Source organism: Coregonus clupeaformis, chromosome 15 (assembly GCF_020615455.1).
Source record: "Coregonus clupeaformis isolate EN_2021a chromosome 15, ASM2061545v1, whole genome shotgun sequence".
Lineage (NCBI taxonomy): Eukaryota > Metazoa > Chordata > Actinopteri > Salmoniformes > Salmonidae > Coregonus > Coregonus clupeaformis.
Window position 1 is genome coordinate 42,483,622 of NC_059206.1, and position 16,280 is coordinate 42,499,901.

General features: G+C 44.3%; 1 protein-coding gene across 2 annotated transcripts in view; it reads right to left on the minus strand.

Annotated features, from left to right (window-relative positions):
- LOC121582415 (guanine nucleotide-binding protein G(z) subunit alpha-like) overlaps positions 1–14,238 on the minus strand; it is a 34,001-nt gene extending 19,763 nt beyond the window's left edge. For both annotated transcript variants that reach the window (XM_041898172.2, XM_045225149.1), the window contains exon 1: positions 13,963–14,238. The gene's annotated coding sequence lies outside the window, so the exon portion shown is untranslated. The remainder of the gene's footprint in view (positions 1–13,962) is intronic.
- Between the last annotated feature and the right edge of the window lie 2,042 nt (positions 14,239–16,280).

Consider the following 16,280-nt stretch of genomic DNA (forward strand, 5'->3'; position numbering starts at 1 on the left):
ATACTGGCCCCCCGTGGGAATCGAACCCACAACCCTGGCGTTGCAAACGCCATGCTCTATCAACTGAGCTACATCCCTGCCGGCCATTCCCTCCCCTACCCTGGACGACGCTGGGCCAATTGTGCGCCGCCCATGAGTCTCCCGGTCGCGGCCGGCGGTAACAGAGCCTGGATTCGAACCAGGATCTCTAGTGGCACAGTTAGCACTGCGATGCAGTGCCTTAGACCACTGCGCCACTCAGGAGTACATGGAAATGGAAAATGTTATGAATGACATTCTTGAAGCAATTGTATTATTTGTGTCCCATGTCCTAATGTACAGTGGATACACACTGAACAAAAATATAAACACAACATGTAAAGTGTTGGTCCCATTATTCATGAGCTGAAATAAAAGATCCCAGAAGTTTTCCGTACGCACAAAAATATTATTTCTCTCAAATGTTGTGCACAAATTAGTTTACATCCCTGTTAGTGAGCATTTATCATTTGCCAAGATAATCCATTCACCTGACAAGTGTGGCATATCAAAAAGCTGATTAAACAGCATGATCATTACACAGGTGCTCCTTGTGCTGGGGACAATAAAAGGCCACTCTAAAATGTGCAGTTTTGTCACACAACACAATGCCACAGATGTCTCAAGTATTGAGGGAGTGTGCAATTGGCATGCTGACTGCAGGAATGTCCACCAAAGCTGTTGCCAGAGAATTGAATGTTCATTTCTCTACCATAAGCCGCCTCCAACGTTGTTATAGAGAATTTGGCAGTACGTCCAACCGGCCTCACAACCGCAGACCATGTGTATGGCTACGTGTGTGTGATCGGTTTGCTGATGTCAACGTTGTGAACAGAGTGCCCCATGGTGGCGGTGGGGTTATGGTATGGGCAGGCATAAGCTAAGGACAATGACCATAGCTGCATTTTAACAATGGCAATTTGAATGCACAGAAATACCATGACGAGATCCTGGGGCCCATTCTTTTTAAGGTATCTGTGACCAGCAGATGCATTACTGTATTCCCAGTCATGTGCAATCCATAGATTAGGACCTAATGAATTTATTTCAATTGACTGATTTCCTCATATGAACTGTAACTCAGTAAAATCTTTAAAATTGTTGCGTGTTGTGTTTATAATTTTGTTCAGTATATGACACCAGGACTATGCACACATCACCATTTTTTCTCACTCTTTTTCACATGTAGAATGATCTTTTCCTTACAATTAATTTAAAAAATAGGACTATGAAAGAGGTTGCAAAGGGATCACTTTGCTAGCGTCCCTTTATTCGATGGGCTGAGTTGAATTAAGTAGAATTAATCCAGAGGCACATACAGGTTGTAGAGTGAGATAATGAAAGCAAAGCCAGACAATTTAAGAATTGAGGAACAGGCAGGTGCTGTTTTTGTGCTAGTGTGCTGTTTAGTGATGATCGAGTTGCTAGACAGAGGAAAAATGTAAAAATGTAAATGTAAATGAATGTTTTTCTCAGGTCATTATGTTTTCAAACGAAGGAGGTAGAGTGGAGCATGTGATGACTATGGAAAAAGAAACAGTTGGGTTTTTTGTTAACTAACAATGGTTTAAAAATGAGGTGTACAGGTGTGTGTGTTCATGTTTCTGGGGAGACGGTTTTATATTTGAAGAGGGATCATGTTAGGTGTTCAAAGTAGAGCAAACATACTGTCCATTGTCCAAAGGTTTCTGACACAACAGCCAGCTTGACATAATCAAGTAGAAATACCGGTATACAGGAGTGTGATTTTCAAATTCAAAAATACACCTAAAGAGGTGTGTTGTTTTAGATATGATAAACTCTGTATACTAGTAGTTCTGAGAGCATGCAGCATGCAGTGGCTCCCTCAGGCCCAAGGTTACCAGGCCTACCTAGTATGCTACTGCTCCATCTCTCATGTCACTGAACAGGCCTGGCTCTGGCAATAAATAGATTATGTAAGTCCTGACAAAAAGCACAATGTCATCTCTGTCTTATTGATGAATACCGTTGTTACGTAAAGCATCTCACCAGCAGTTGTATTGTGCGATATGCCCCAGTCCCTCTTCACTCATGTCTACACACACACACACACACACACACACACATGCATGACCCCCCTCTCCTCCTCACACGCGCATACCACATGAACACCCCAGGCCTCTTACCAACAATCACTGTCACTGGTTACTTTACATCACGCTGAGGTTACTTCCCCTCCTCTCCCTCTCTCCCCTCTCCCTCCACTCTGTCTCTTTTTCTCTCTCTCACTCTCTCTTTCTCACTCCCTTTCTCTCTCCCATCTCTCTCTCTCTCCGCCAACGGTCCTCCGTGAACCCCACTACACTCAGACAGTAAACTGTGAAATAGCTCTGTGATTGTTTTGCACAACTCTCATGGTTCTAATGTTCCATTTACCCATTGGTCCAGGGCAGTGCAGGGACCGGGACAGTGGTTTTGGGAGAGAGGGAGGGTAGAGGGTTTACTCCCTGCCGGAGGCTTGGGTTCCTGTGGTAGCAGAGCAGCCTGGCAGACTGAGGGTACTGAGGACACCAGACTGACTAGTCAGTCAGTTACAGTTACCCTCCCTGACCTGGCTCCCCCAGTAGACATGAAGACAGTTGAGCTGTGTGACACATTAGCCTATAGTGTTTTCAACCAGTGGAGGCTGCTGAGGAGAGGACGGCTCATAATAATGGCTGGAATGGAGTCAATGGAATAATATCAAACACATCAACGACGTGGTTTCCATATGGTTGATACTATTCCATAGACTCCATTCCAGCCATTATTATGAGCTGTCCTCCCCTCAGCAGCCTCCACTGTTTTCAACCATAATAAGAAAAGCAGTGCAACCTAAATCGGTTGTGAGTAGGCTCGGTATAGTTCCAGGCTTGGCTTGGTGAACGAGATTACGGTACAGAAAGTTGGGAGTGAAAGAAGAGCTGACCCAATGGGACTCCTAAATGTTGGTGTGTGTGAGGCTGTCCAAACTGCCTTTATCTGGCTTTGACATTCATACAGCTGCATGTGGATCAATGACTACCCTGGTGCAGTTGTACTTAGAAATTAGATCCAAGCAGCTTGACATGTAATTTTACCTCTTCTTTCTTGTCATTGTCAAACTAAAAGTAGGATGCCAATCAGATTGTTTTAATACTGAATAAAGTGATTGAATTAGACCACTGTAAAAGCAATTAATGTTGAGAGTCAAAAATCATATCATATTTTTTTCTCTTAGGCGACCAAGAAATTCAAGGACCTGTGTTAGAGTGGACTAAATCTGGATCTAATGTTCCTGTGAATTCTAGTTGGTTAGATGGGAGAGAGCTGGGTGACTGTGTCAATAAACAGACAAGGACACTAGGGATTTGACAAATGTACACATTTTCTCAACGTTTAAACAGACATTTTTTATTGTTTAATCGTTAATTACATGTGAATTGACAATGCAGATATGGTCCTGTGTATGACAGCTAGGGGACAATGCAGTTCCATCTACTGCAGTCATAGCTACCAGACGGCGCTCACCTTACTCCTGTCCCCCACCCACTCAGCAACAATGGTAATTAATGACGTTTTTAGGTTATCTTCTGTGTGCCTCTCCTCAATGTTCTTAGTGGTCAGTACATGGGACTTCATGTCCCACTGTTCATCAATATGAAGGCTCATTGCAGTGATGTATGACAGCGTGTTCATAGACGTCCAACGATTTGTTGTTAACGCCACGTATGGGGTGTTTGAGAGCTCACACTTTGCACTAGTAGCGCAATCATTGTACAATTTCTCCATATGGGCCGTCACGGCTTTTCGACATGGCATCTTGCAGTCTGGTTTTAGATATGCCATCAGGGCATGGTAGCAGACATCCTCTACCATTGACAATGGCTGCATTTCAACTGCAATCATTTCTGTAATCAGAGCTGTGATTTTCTCACTCCATTACTTATCGCACTTCTTTCGTGTGAGAGCCTGTCTAATGTCTATTGTTGGGGGCCTGCGCTGCTGCCAGCAATGGTTTGGGTCTCACAGTACCTCCCTTTCAGATGGTTAAGCTTTGCACCTGTACTGCCACTGTAGCTCAATTCCACCTTGCAAAGTTGTCGCTTCCCTGTCTCACTCTCTGCCATTTTTCCAACTGTTAATGACGATGACGTGCGGAGCGCTTTATCCCCATGGCAAATAATTTCAAAGATGCATATCTCCTTCTAACGTTAAAGCCTTGTTGCATTAGGTGTTTGTTACATTTTGATTGTTCCCTTTATGATGATGATCTGGACCTGTTAGTGGTAGTTTTGTGATAACTGCACTGTGATTTAAATTTGGTGGAAGCCCCCCCAAAACAAAATAGTTTTTCTGTTAGGGATTTTTTTCTAGACGTTAACGATCCCAATTTTATTTAAACGTTTAACACCCCTAAAGGACACAGAGATGATGGCTTGCCAGCCTTGTGACCAACCAACTGATCAATGAAACCATTGTCAACAAACTAGTAATGTAATAAAAATTGTAAATCAAAACATTTCCCATCAGGCGGATCTGGGTCTTTTGTTCTGATAAATCAGTTAGTGAACAATGGGATGAGGCCATGCAATACTACTGAGGCACATACAGTATTTGTTGTTAAATTACTTAGAAAAAGCAGGGCCCTGAAATGTTCTGTTCTATAGAACATTTCTTTTTTGGATTGAAGGCACAAGCTTTCAATCTTTCTCGCAACAAGCTAGGGATTCTGAGGCGCATTGTGACGTCTGACTGGTTGAGGCAGTACACATGACTTAAATCAGCCAGTTAATTGTTCCTGAGAACTCCAGCTCAGAGGCAAAGGAAGATACATATAGAGTTTAGAGAAAGACAGAAGGGTTGATACATTTTTCGTAGGGGAAAATCAAGTCAGAAATTTCAAAGTGGAAATTCTAAACCTCAGAAGCTTTTTTAAACCTCAAATACACTACAAGTTTTACATTTCCTGCTAGCACACACATGAGGGTGAAGCTAGCATGGCGAGGGGAAATACACGTGCTAGTTAATCCCCCCGTTACAGGGGATTTCCGCTATCCGCGATAATTCTGATAGCAACGCTAGCTTCGCCCTCATGTGGATGCTAGCAAGCTGGTAAATCGCGCCGCGATATCGCTGAGTATTTGTGTAAAGTTCAGCTTTCCTCAACTTAGGTCCCACCCTGTTCACACTGCCTCGCCAATGCTTGCATCGTCCAACAGTTCCCCCGCCCACTTCGCTTCCCTCCATTGAAAATGAATGGGTTCCATTGTTTCAGCGCCCCCTATCAAGTTTAGTGGGTAAGTACTGTAAGAGGTAGTTTCATGAGCCAATGCTAACTAGCGTTTGCGCATGACTGGAAATCTACAGTTAGGCCTACACTAGCGTATGCTACCGTACCTGTAGACTTCCATTCATTGCGCTAGGATTGGCTCGCGAAACTACCTCCAACTTCCTTCATACTGCACACAGAGACATACAAATGGTATCCACAAGTTCATCTGACTCTGGATAAGTAGAAAACGGCATAATTGCCAGAAGCTAGCAGTATCCCTTTAAAGGTCCAAAAGGTCTGGATTATTTAGAACATAATGCTGGTAAGAACAATATTTAATATTTGGGGGGTTAACCTGACTACAGTTTAATAACAGATAGGAGCTGTGCTGGATCTCAGGAACCGAGAGGGAGCAAAACCGAAAATTGATTTGATCTGTAGCTATAAGACCTAGTCACAAAATAATGACTGAAACTGATTCAGAGTGAAAAGTACTGAGATTGAGATTGTGGTGGAAACTTTCAGTGGTAAACTGGCTATTACTGGAACACTGAGAAATCACTAATTATCAATGCATAGCCTGCGATTCATTAACTGAAGATGATTTATTTACAGTATTTGGTTAAGAGCTAGTGGAGGAATGACCCATGACCACCCTAGATGTTCAGAGGCGTGATTCAACTTTGGTTTCATTAGTGTTGGATTGTGTTATAATTGCTCACTCAAGAATGTGTTAAAATATAGCTTTAAACTGAGGCAAAACACACGTACCAAAACGCAGATACCAGCAGGCTGCTTTCTAAAAACTCGGACAACAACTAGAAAGTCAATATAATATCCCTCAGGCAGCAGAGAAAAATATCAGTCGCTCCACTACAGCCTTCCATCACAAACAGACAGCACAATGTCCTCCTGCATCTGAAAATGATGACTGGCTTCATAGGTTGAATAAATGTTTCGACCTAAAAAATGTCCTGTATCGCTGTAGTGAGTCACTGCCGGTGAGCTCGCTCATACCATCCTACGTCAGAACCATAGGAGATGTAGGTCGCAGACTGAGTGATCTTCAGGACTCAGCACTTTGTGTTGCATTATGCAAGATTGAGTGTTTGGCCTGAATAGAGTTGTTGCTTCAATATGCTGGTTGGTTGGTGCCCTACTGGCTCTGGATTTCCCATAATAACCCAGACCTGATCCCAGTTCATAATCCTGACTTCCTCAATGTCGTTTGTCCTTGAGGAATGGAATGCTGCTAAAATAGATAAACCCGTTAGAAACAGGCCTCTTTATACAGTATCAGAGCACATTATCAGACATTAGTGCAACTGTCAGACACCCAGTAGAAGTGGAATATGTACAGATAGTACACTTAATCTGACTAGACATTTAGAGCACCAATGAGTTTTCAAAGAGTCCTAAAATGAGTCCATCATCAGAACTCTGGGTCTGCGTTCGCTCTCCCACATGACAGTGATTGATTAGGGGGGAGAGTGGGTTAGCTGATAACACTTAGTGCTCCAAGATGTGTCAGCTGACAAAGTCCCCCCAGAATTAACCAGGATTCCTGTCACATGAGATGAGGGGAGGGGCCTCTGGCAGCCTCATTGGATTCTATATGGATAAATTAATCAGAGCTGCAACCATATCTGGGCCCTTGTGTTCAATCAGAAAGTTCAATACATTTATTATAATCATTCAGTTCCTAAGCCTTCTGGGGTGCATCAGAGGTCGCCCATAAGTTTTTTCCTCGTCTCCTCACTCGTGCCAGAACTTTTAATTGTCCTCAGGAAATCCCAGGCATCCTCCCCTGTTCTGGGAGCTGGGTGTAGGATGTGTGGGATTGGGTCATAGCGAGAGTATTTACTCCCCTATTGGGGCTGCTGGGGTAGGACTCCGGGCCAATTTCACAATTGCTCTTTACTACCAGGGATAACGTCATTGAGGGAATATGGTCATTGTTGAATTGTTGAATTCACTGTAACACTTGTTCTGTCATAACATGTTTACAGCACAGACTAACAATGTGATATACTGTTGTCATAAACTGTTGTTAGACTTACAATTAAAGTATAACTTGTGTTTAGGATTATCTTATGTAGGGATTAGGATGACACGTTCAAATAAAGTGTTACCAAACCCATGTCTTAAACTAAGAATACAAAAAATACTTTTATTGTCTTTGCCTTAACCCACACATCCCAAATATGGACACACACACAGAAAGCACACAGTATAAAGGAATGCTTCCTCAGCCAGTACACTGGCTCAGCTTCTCTCAAAACACCCACTGTATGCTGGGGGTTTTTGCGCCACACACACATCCCCAGGTGCCGTAATAATAGTTATTTAACTTAATTATTTGATAAATGTTTTGGTTGTTAACCCCCACAATCATTCAGTTGTTTGAGAACATTTGTGCATGGACCACTTACAATGTAGACTGAAGATCTGGCCTTGACCATTGTGTTTGTTCACGATTTGGTACACTCACTCTCAGTCTTTCTGGCCCTGGGTGGGAGGCAGATATTAGGTTTTGATTTATTAGGATCCCCATTAGCCGACGCCAATGGTGACAGCTAGTCTTACACTTAACGAAAAAGACATTACAGACAAAATACTTTACATTTTACATACATTAATAAATATAAACATGTGGTGTGTGTGTGTGTGCATCTATCAGTTACACATACATGTCAGTACATACACACAACAAGTAGGTCACATGGGTACACTGCTCCTACATCATGGTGAACAATGAAAGGCAGTGTTCATTTTTCATCCGTCCAAAACAGTGGGCTGTAGTGAGGGTTGGGAGCAAGGTAGTGGTGGGGGCTCAGTGTAGTTACTAGTAGATCCAAGTGATAAGGGACTGTGTTTGGTGTGCCTCGCCTCAGTGCATGCCTGCGCCCCTCTGCCTCCCCGTCCCGCCGATGGAGCTGGTCACACTGAGTCACAAGGCCAGCCGGCGCTGACAATGGCACATTTGTGCACAGACAGAGCTGTGAGCCAGCCCACTCAAGGGAAAGGATGGTAGAAGGTGGAGCGAGTCCAGCAAGCTGTGTGTGTGTGTGTATGTATGTGTGTGTGTGTGTGTGTGTGTGTGTGTCTACTTGTGTCTGTGTTTGTCTCAATGTCTGTGAAACAAAACTGGGATAATTATTTGAGTGGCAAAGCATACACTCAGTCAGGCTGCTTTGTAGGTTATTCACTCTTCAACCTGCTCAATGCCAGTTGATAGTATTCTTATTTAACATAATCATATTTCAGGACAAGGCTCAGGCTTCATATCTTTCCACTAACACAGGAACAAACAAAGTTTTATTTTGGCCATGACCAGTGGAGGCTAAATGGAATGAATGGAATGGTATCAAACACATGGTTTTCATGTGTTTGATACCAGCCCATTACACTCCATTCCAGCCATTAGTATGAGCCGTCCTCCCCTCAGCAGCCTCCACTGGTCATGACAGATAAGATACACACATTTTTTGCAACAGAAGGGAAACTGTGGGGGAACAGCCATTTTGTGTCTGATGTAAGCCACTGACTGTTAGTTAACATCCTGCAGTTGGTGGTTTCATCATTGGGACAGCATGAGGAAACTTAGCTGGAATACACTGCAATAGGAAACACCAGTACAGCAGCAGGGTCATCAATATGGGTGCTGTATTGAAAGAATACTGTTCAGTGTAGAGCAGTCTCTCCCCACAGCTGCCGTACCATGAGTCTGGCAAGCAAGACTATGGAAAAGGCTGCAATGTGCAGTAGAGGTCACTGACGAGCAGTATCAGAGATGTATAAATCATATTTATGGCATGTTAAGATGCAGGGAAACCTTGCACCATATACATGAACTCACAAAAAGCTGATTATTCTACACTGGACTGGGCCCTCAGTCAAATGTTACCAGAAGCATGTGTGCAAACACACAAACACACACACATACACACAGTTACACTTCTGTTGGCCCATGACCTCCACATCAACTTATTCTATTACTAGACCTGCAGACAGTGATGTCCTTGCAGACTTGCCACCTTCCATCAGTATGCAGGCTTCATTTGCTGCTCTGGGACACTTTGGATGTGCTGTTGAGGTTCCTGACCTAAAGCCAGTAGCAGCTATGGTCACAGCACACACAAACATAGTGTACACACACGCACGCACACATACTCAAACACACACACTCAAAAACTGTTGCCTCTCAAACCCTCTCCAACACCCCCGATGGTCCTCCAGTCCAGAGCATCCTCCATCCCTCCCCTACCCCTCCCTCCCTTCCTCCACCGCTCCCCTCCCCTCCCCTCCTCCATCCCCTCCTCCTCCCCTCCTCCATCCCCTCCTCCTCCCCTCCGCCTCCTCCCCTCCACCACCACCACCTCCTCCCCTCCTTTACCACCTCCTCTCCTCCACCACCTCCTCCCCTCCTCCACCACCACCTCCTCCTCTCCTCCACTCCTCCACCACCTCCTCCTCCTCCACCACCACCTCCTCCCCTCCTCCACCACCTCCCCTCCTCCACCACCTCCTCCCCTCCTTTACCACCCCTCCACCACCTCCTCCTCCCCTCCTTTACCACCTCCTCTCCTCCACCACCTCCTCCCCTCCTTTACCACCTCCTCCATCACCTCCTTGCACTCTGTCATATGACTGCTGTTATGTGTAAGGAATGGAACACAAAGATGCTCTGTTAGTTCCTCTGCTGGGCCCTCAGTAATTAGTGCTGGGAAGAGGGCCCATCGTCCTCAGGCAAACACACAGGGTCCTAGTTCTGAGCACCAGCACAGATTAGCGAGAGAGAAAGAGAGGAGGGAAGGAGAGAAATATACATTCATTTATGTAGATTTACATAAAACTGAACTATAACCTAATCCTTACTTACTGTAACGTTACTACAAACAGATAAAGACCCACCCTAATTTGGTTCAGTCCAATTGACAGTCAGAAATCCATGAAGCCAGTCAGCATGATGGGTCACAAGAGGCATGGCACAGTATTGGACCTAGCAGAATAACAAATAAAAAAGGTATATCCTGCTAAAAAGGTTCACAGTAGTCGTTATTTCTGTGTTTACTGCATTCCAGAGTGGGTTATCAGAGTTATTCAAATGCTAAAGGAATTAGCAGAACAATTTCATAGAGGCCGGTTTGGTGGATATTCCCACAGCCTGCAGGTTTAGAGTAATATGATACAGTATAACATTAAATGTGTCCACATAAATCATTGTTCTTAAGTGCAAGAGGAGATAGACATATTGTATCATTTCCCCTGTACTATAATACATTTAAGTGGTAAAGTCAGCCAGGTCTAACCTACAAGGGCATAGATGAGGGAAGCATATGATACAACCCCATTGTCCTTCTCAGACCCAAAAACATAGAGACAAACCGGCCATTGTCACTTTAAAGCTAGAGCTGTCCCTAGACTGTCCCAAGCCATTATGTCTCACAATGGAGTGGCAGAGGCAATGCTACAGAGGGTTTAGCAGGGGTCAAATTGAACTTAACCATTGTTTTTCCTGTTTGATATGTTATTTTGGGAACTTGACTGGCAGGTTATTAAAAGCCCAATTCAAAATGGCAGAAATATGTTGTGCTATGCTACTACTGCTGTGCCCGTATTTCAAGTATGTGATATACTGTAGACCAATATGGCAATTATATTAGTTTGTGTCATGTATGACACCACATGGGCAATGGCATCTTGTGAGTGTGTGAGTTTAACCAATTTGTGTGTTAGCAAAACCTTAGAGAGCGCTCAATGAAGGCGTGTGATTTACTTTGATATGACATGCTGATCCCTGTCATCCATCCTTACAGCCAAGGTTACCAGAGACCCCTGACTTTGTGTTAAGCCCCATTACTGCCCTTTCCACTTCCCTCTCCTCTCAGTCCAACTTCAGGCTTCAAGCACACTCTAATTGCAGGGGTTATCAAGCTACATCATATTAGAGTGTCATCTAGGCTGTTAGCTTAAAAAGCAAATCTGCAAATAGAAGTGGGAAATGTTCTAAGTGAGGAAATATTTTTCAGATCTCTGACCTGTGGTCCAGTAGTTATTTCCTGAGATATACTTATTATTGTGTAATAGAAAATACAGACACAGAATGCTGGGTCCTAGGCTACTTTATGTTTTTTGTTTTGTTTTTGAGTGATTAGGCATGTGGTCAAAGACTACATTTTACATTTACATTTTAGTCATTTAGCAGACGCTCTTATCCAGAGCGACTTACAGTTAGTGAATACATTTTTTTTTTATACTGGCCCCCCGTGGGAATCAAACCCACAACCCTGGCGTTGCAAACGCCATGCTCTATCAACTGAGCTACATCCCTGCCGGCCATTCCCTCCCCTACCCTGGACGACGCTGGGCCAATTGTGCGCCGCCCATGAGTCTCCCGGTCGCGGCCGGCTGCGACAGAGCCTGGTTCTGTCTTTGGTGGACATCTCCCATAGTGCAGAAGGAGCTGTGACTGACATGGCAGGGCCAACCCTCCAAGCAGTGACATCACTATGGGTCACATTTCTTCTCTATAGAGTTATCAGTTTAAATTGTTGACATACCTCCATAGCGTAAAGCACACCAGGATTTTAAAGTATGTGAAATGTCTGACCTGACGTCATTACGTTTGCTTGGTTTCTATGTGTTCTAGCACCTTCTACGTGTAAACTGAACCTTATGATACTTTCTTACACATTGAAGGTGAAACTATGTGATAGCCATATGATAGCCATTTAGATTTAACATGAATGATTGCAAGAGTGACACTAGACATACATGCTTTGCCTGTCTATCCTTTGAAGGTAGAAGTTTGGATACACTGTAGTTACATAGCCAGGAAAATGATGTATAAAATAACATTGCCAGACAATTTATAAAAAGGTACAAAAACACTATGATCTGTTAGTACAGATGTAGGATCTTCATTTGAGCCAGTTTGCTACAGCAGGAAAATAATCCTGCAGCAACAAGAAATATAAATTATTATGTGGATTATAATTAATGGACATTTTGGTAGGGGTTGAGACATTTTTCATTGGGGCAAATCAAGTCTAACATTTCAAAGTGGAAATTACAAACTTTAGAAGTTATTTAAAAACTCAAATGCACTACAAGTTTTCGTTTCCTTCCAATTTGCAGGAAAATTCTCAGCAACAAAAGTGATCAAATGAATCATAGATTTAAATACTGACAAGCTAATTATTTTGTGAAAGCAGATCCTGTATTCCTCCTATGTCTGCTCAATGCACTTCATTACATGAATACGGTATAATCACAAAGCCAGCCTGTAACATCAAGCGCTATAATAAATGCTAATCTTGATTTCAGTTTGCCATCGCCATTGCATTTATGTATTTTCTACCCGTTTATATGAATATTGCAAAGAAAAACATCATGCAATGTAATGTGCTTTTGTAGGTTGCGAGGAGTAGAGGGGTTGTTATTCATCTCACATCCTCTGATCCATCTCTATCTGTGTTCCTCCAGAGTTCCCAAAGCATTGTGGGATTTTCTTCCACCATTTTTGCCTCCATTTTTAGATGTCTGAGGGCCTGGATGTTGGCTGTTTCACTTCATTCTTTGGGCCTATCGTACGCAGCCAGTTCTTTAGTCTACACCATCCATCATCTCCAGATGACACTTGGCTAAACAGCCCTGTCCCCTCAATGTTTCTCATTACATTCCCTCCATCTCTCCTCTCTTGTCCTGTTTTCCTCCTGTTTCTCCATTTCTCTCTCTCTTTTCCACTGCATCAACCTCATCTGCCTCCCCACTGTTAAATCCCCTAGCCCCTCGACCCCTCCCTGCGCAGGTTATCTCTCTCTCTCACACACACACACTCCTGGCACTGCACTGCTGACTCTGACCCCTCTCCACAAGCCATGGTAATGCCTCATTAGAGATATGAGGGATATTTCAAATAAAACAAACGACCCTCAGTGCTGTGTCCAATAAAGAGCAGCGAACGCACACACTCTCTCACTTTCTCACAATCACACTCATGCACACACATCACAAATACACCTCCACACACACACCCATCCTGGGTCAAAACGGTTATCGATCGATGTGCTGATGTTATTGTTGATGTGGGATGGCAGGCGGAGCGCTGCTAAATGCCGATGTGAAGCCACTGTCCAGTCCAGTGCCTGCCTGCAGAGCAACGCTCCACGGGGTGTGTGCACCTCCCACCGCAGTCACATTCACTGTCTCACTAAGGCAGTCATCATGAGAACCATCCAGCTACTCCTACGTGACAGTGCTTTTACTGGCTCTCTTCTCCCTCACTCTCTCTCTCGTGGTTGATGGGATGGACAGAGCATGCACAGATACACCTTTTGAAGTATCTTTCCTATTTCCCATAAACCCAACATTACAGACAACCATATGTATCAAGGATGTATCAAGGAGGAGATGTGCACAGACAGGCAGACACCAGCTCTCCTAGTCCATGTCTATATCTACATAGAGAGCAGGGAGGGTGGAGGAGGGGACTGGAGAAGCAGCCTTGCCTTGGCTCCTTCTCAGAACATCACCATCCTGAGCTCAGCTAAGGGAAAAAATATCCTGTTCCTCCACATTATGAATACAATCACCCCACCCAGACAAACAAAGGGGGCCCAAAGGAGGCCAACTTAGCAGTGATGACAAAAAAAGGGTGTATGAGAAAATAAAGCAGGCAGGCTTACCGTTTCACCGTCCAGCGTCCATTCACCAGGGATACTGCAGACAAACACTTGCTGGGAGAGAAAGGCTGTGTGCACTCCACCCTTAGTCCAACATTATCATGTCTTTCTCACTTTCACTCTCTCTCTCTCTCTCTCTTTATTCCCCTCTTTCTCTTCTTTCTTATTATTGTCTGTGTTCTGTTTCCTCTCTTGTTTGCTCCAAGGCAGTTGAGACACTGCAGCGGTGGGGGAGGAGGGTGTGTGTGTGTGTGTGTGCGCGTGTTTGAGTGTGTCAGAGAGCGGAGGGAGAGAGGGAGAGTGAAATGAAGGGAGGAGTCAGCGGGGATAGAGAGAAGGGGAAAACGGCCAGGATTAAATCATGAGAGAAACAGAGAAAGAGGTAAAAGGGCACCAAGCTAAACAGAACACAGGGCTGTGACAGAAACAGGATACAATAGAAGATGTTTGTTGCATGCAATGAGAAGGGGAAACAGACAGAGCCCCAATGAGCAGCAATAGAAAGGACAGGTTATATGTGTTTTTCAATGTATAACAACCCTGCTCATTCTTTTTCTCTGGTCTATGACAAGTCAACAGCAAGATTGGTTGTGATTTCATTGATGGCTGAAATAGCATGCATGGTGGAGAGAGAGAGCGAGAGAGTGGGGAGGGGAGAAGAGAGGAGAGGAAGGGAGGGAGAGGAGTGATGACGATATGGGGCTGGGAGGGGGATTGGATAATGGTGTAATGTGCTGTTTCCGTGCCAACTGTTTCTGTGATAGAGGGACCACTTCCTTTACTGCTATTGGCTCTAACCAAGAACAGATAGATATGCTGACAAATAAAACATCCTACCTACTATGTGATGTGAAGGGGTGGGTCTTGCTGTTCTCCTCAGCTCTCATCTAGCTTTGGTAAAAACAGGCCTTCTGTGTCCTGCTTATACTCATAACAGCATAACACGCACACACACACACACACACACACACACACACACACACACACACACATACACGTACAGGTTATAGTGCTTAAGTCGCTGCATGACGCTGACTGCACATCCATCATTAAGGAAATGGGCAGTGTGTGTAAGGAGTCTCCTCCCCACCACACACATACCCCCTGGCTAGGAGAAAGAAACCCAGTATCAGATTGCTGGGGGTGTAGTGAGGAATTGAGAACTGTAATTCTTAGAACACCTATACCATGCTCTCAATAAATGCTATTACACTGAACAAAAATAAAATGCAACATGTTTCATGAGCTGAAATAAAAGATCCCAGAAGAAAAAAAAAAGCGTATATCTCTAAAATGTTGTGCCCAAATTTGTTTACATCCCTCTTTGTGAGCATTTCTCCTTTACCAAGATAATCCATCCACCTGACAAGTGTGGCATATCAAGAAGCTGATTAAACAACATTATTATTACACAGGTGCACCTTGTGCTGGGGACAATAAAAGGCCACTCTAAAATGTGCAGTTTTGTCACACAACACAATGCCACAGATGTCTCAAGTTTTGAGGGAGCTTGCAATTGGCATGCTGACTGCAGGAATGTCCACCTGAGCTGCTGCCAGAAAATTGAATGTTAATTTCTGTACCATAAGCTAATAATGTCATTTTAGAGAATTTGGCAGTACATCCAACCGGCCTCACAACCGCAGACCACGTGTAACCACGCCAGCCCAGGACCTCCACATCCAGCTTCTTCACTTGCGGGATCGTCTGAGACCAGCCACCGGACAGCTGATGAAACTGTGGGTTTGCACAACTGAAGAATTTCTGAGCAAACTGTCAGAAACCGTCACAGGGAAGCTCATCTGCGTGCTCGTCGTCCTTACCCGGGTCTTGACCTGACTGCAGTTCGGCGTCGTAACCGACTTCAGTGGGCAAACGCTCACCTTCGATGGCCACTGGCACGCTGAAGAAATGTACTCTTCACGGATGAATCCCGGTTTCAACTGTACCGGGCAGATGGCAGACAGTGTTTATGACGTTGTGTGGGCGAGCGGTTTGCTGATGTCAACGTTGTGAACAGAGTGCCCCATGGTGGCGGTGGGGTTATGGTATGGGCAGGCATAAGCTATGGACAACGAACACAATTGCATTTTATCGATGGCAATTTGAATGCACTGAGATACCGTGAAGAGATCTTGAGGCCCATTGTTGTGCCATTCATTCGGCGCCATCACCTCATGTTTCAGCATGATAATGCACAGCCCCATGTCGCAAGGATCTGTACACAATTCCTGGAAGCTGGAAATGTCCCAGTTCTTCTATGGCCTGCATACTCACCAGACTTGTCACCCACAGAGCATGTTTGGGATGCTCTGAATCGA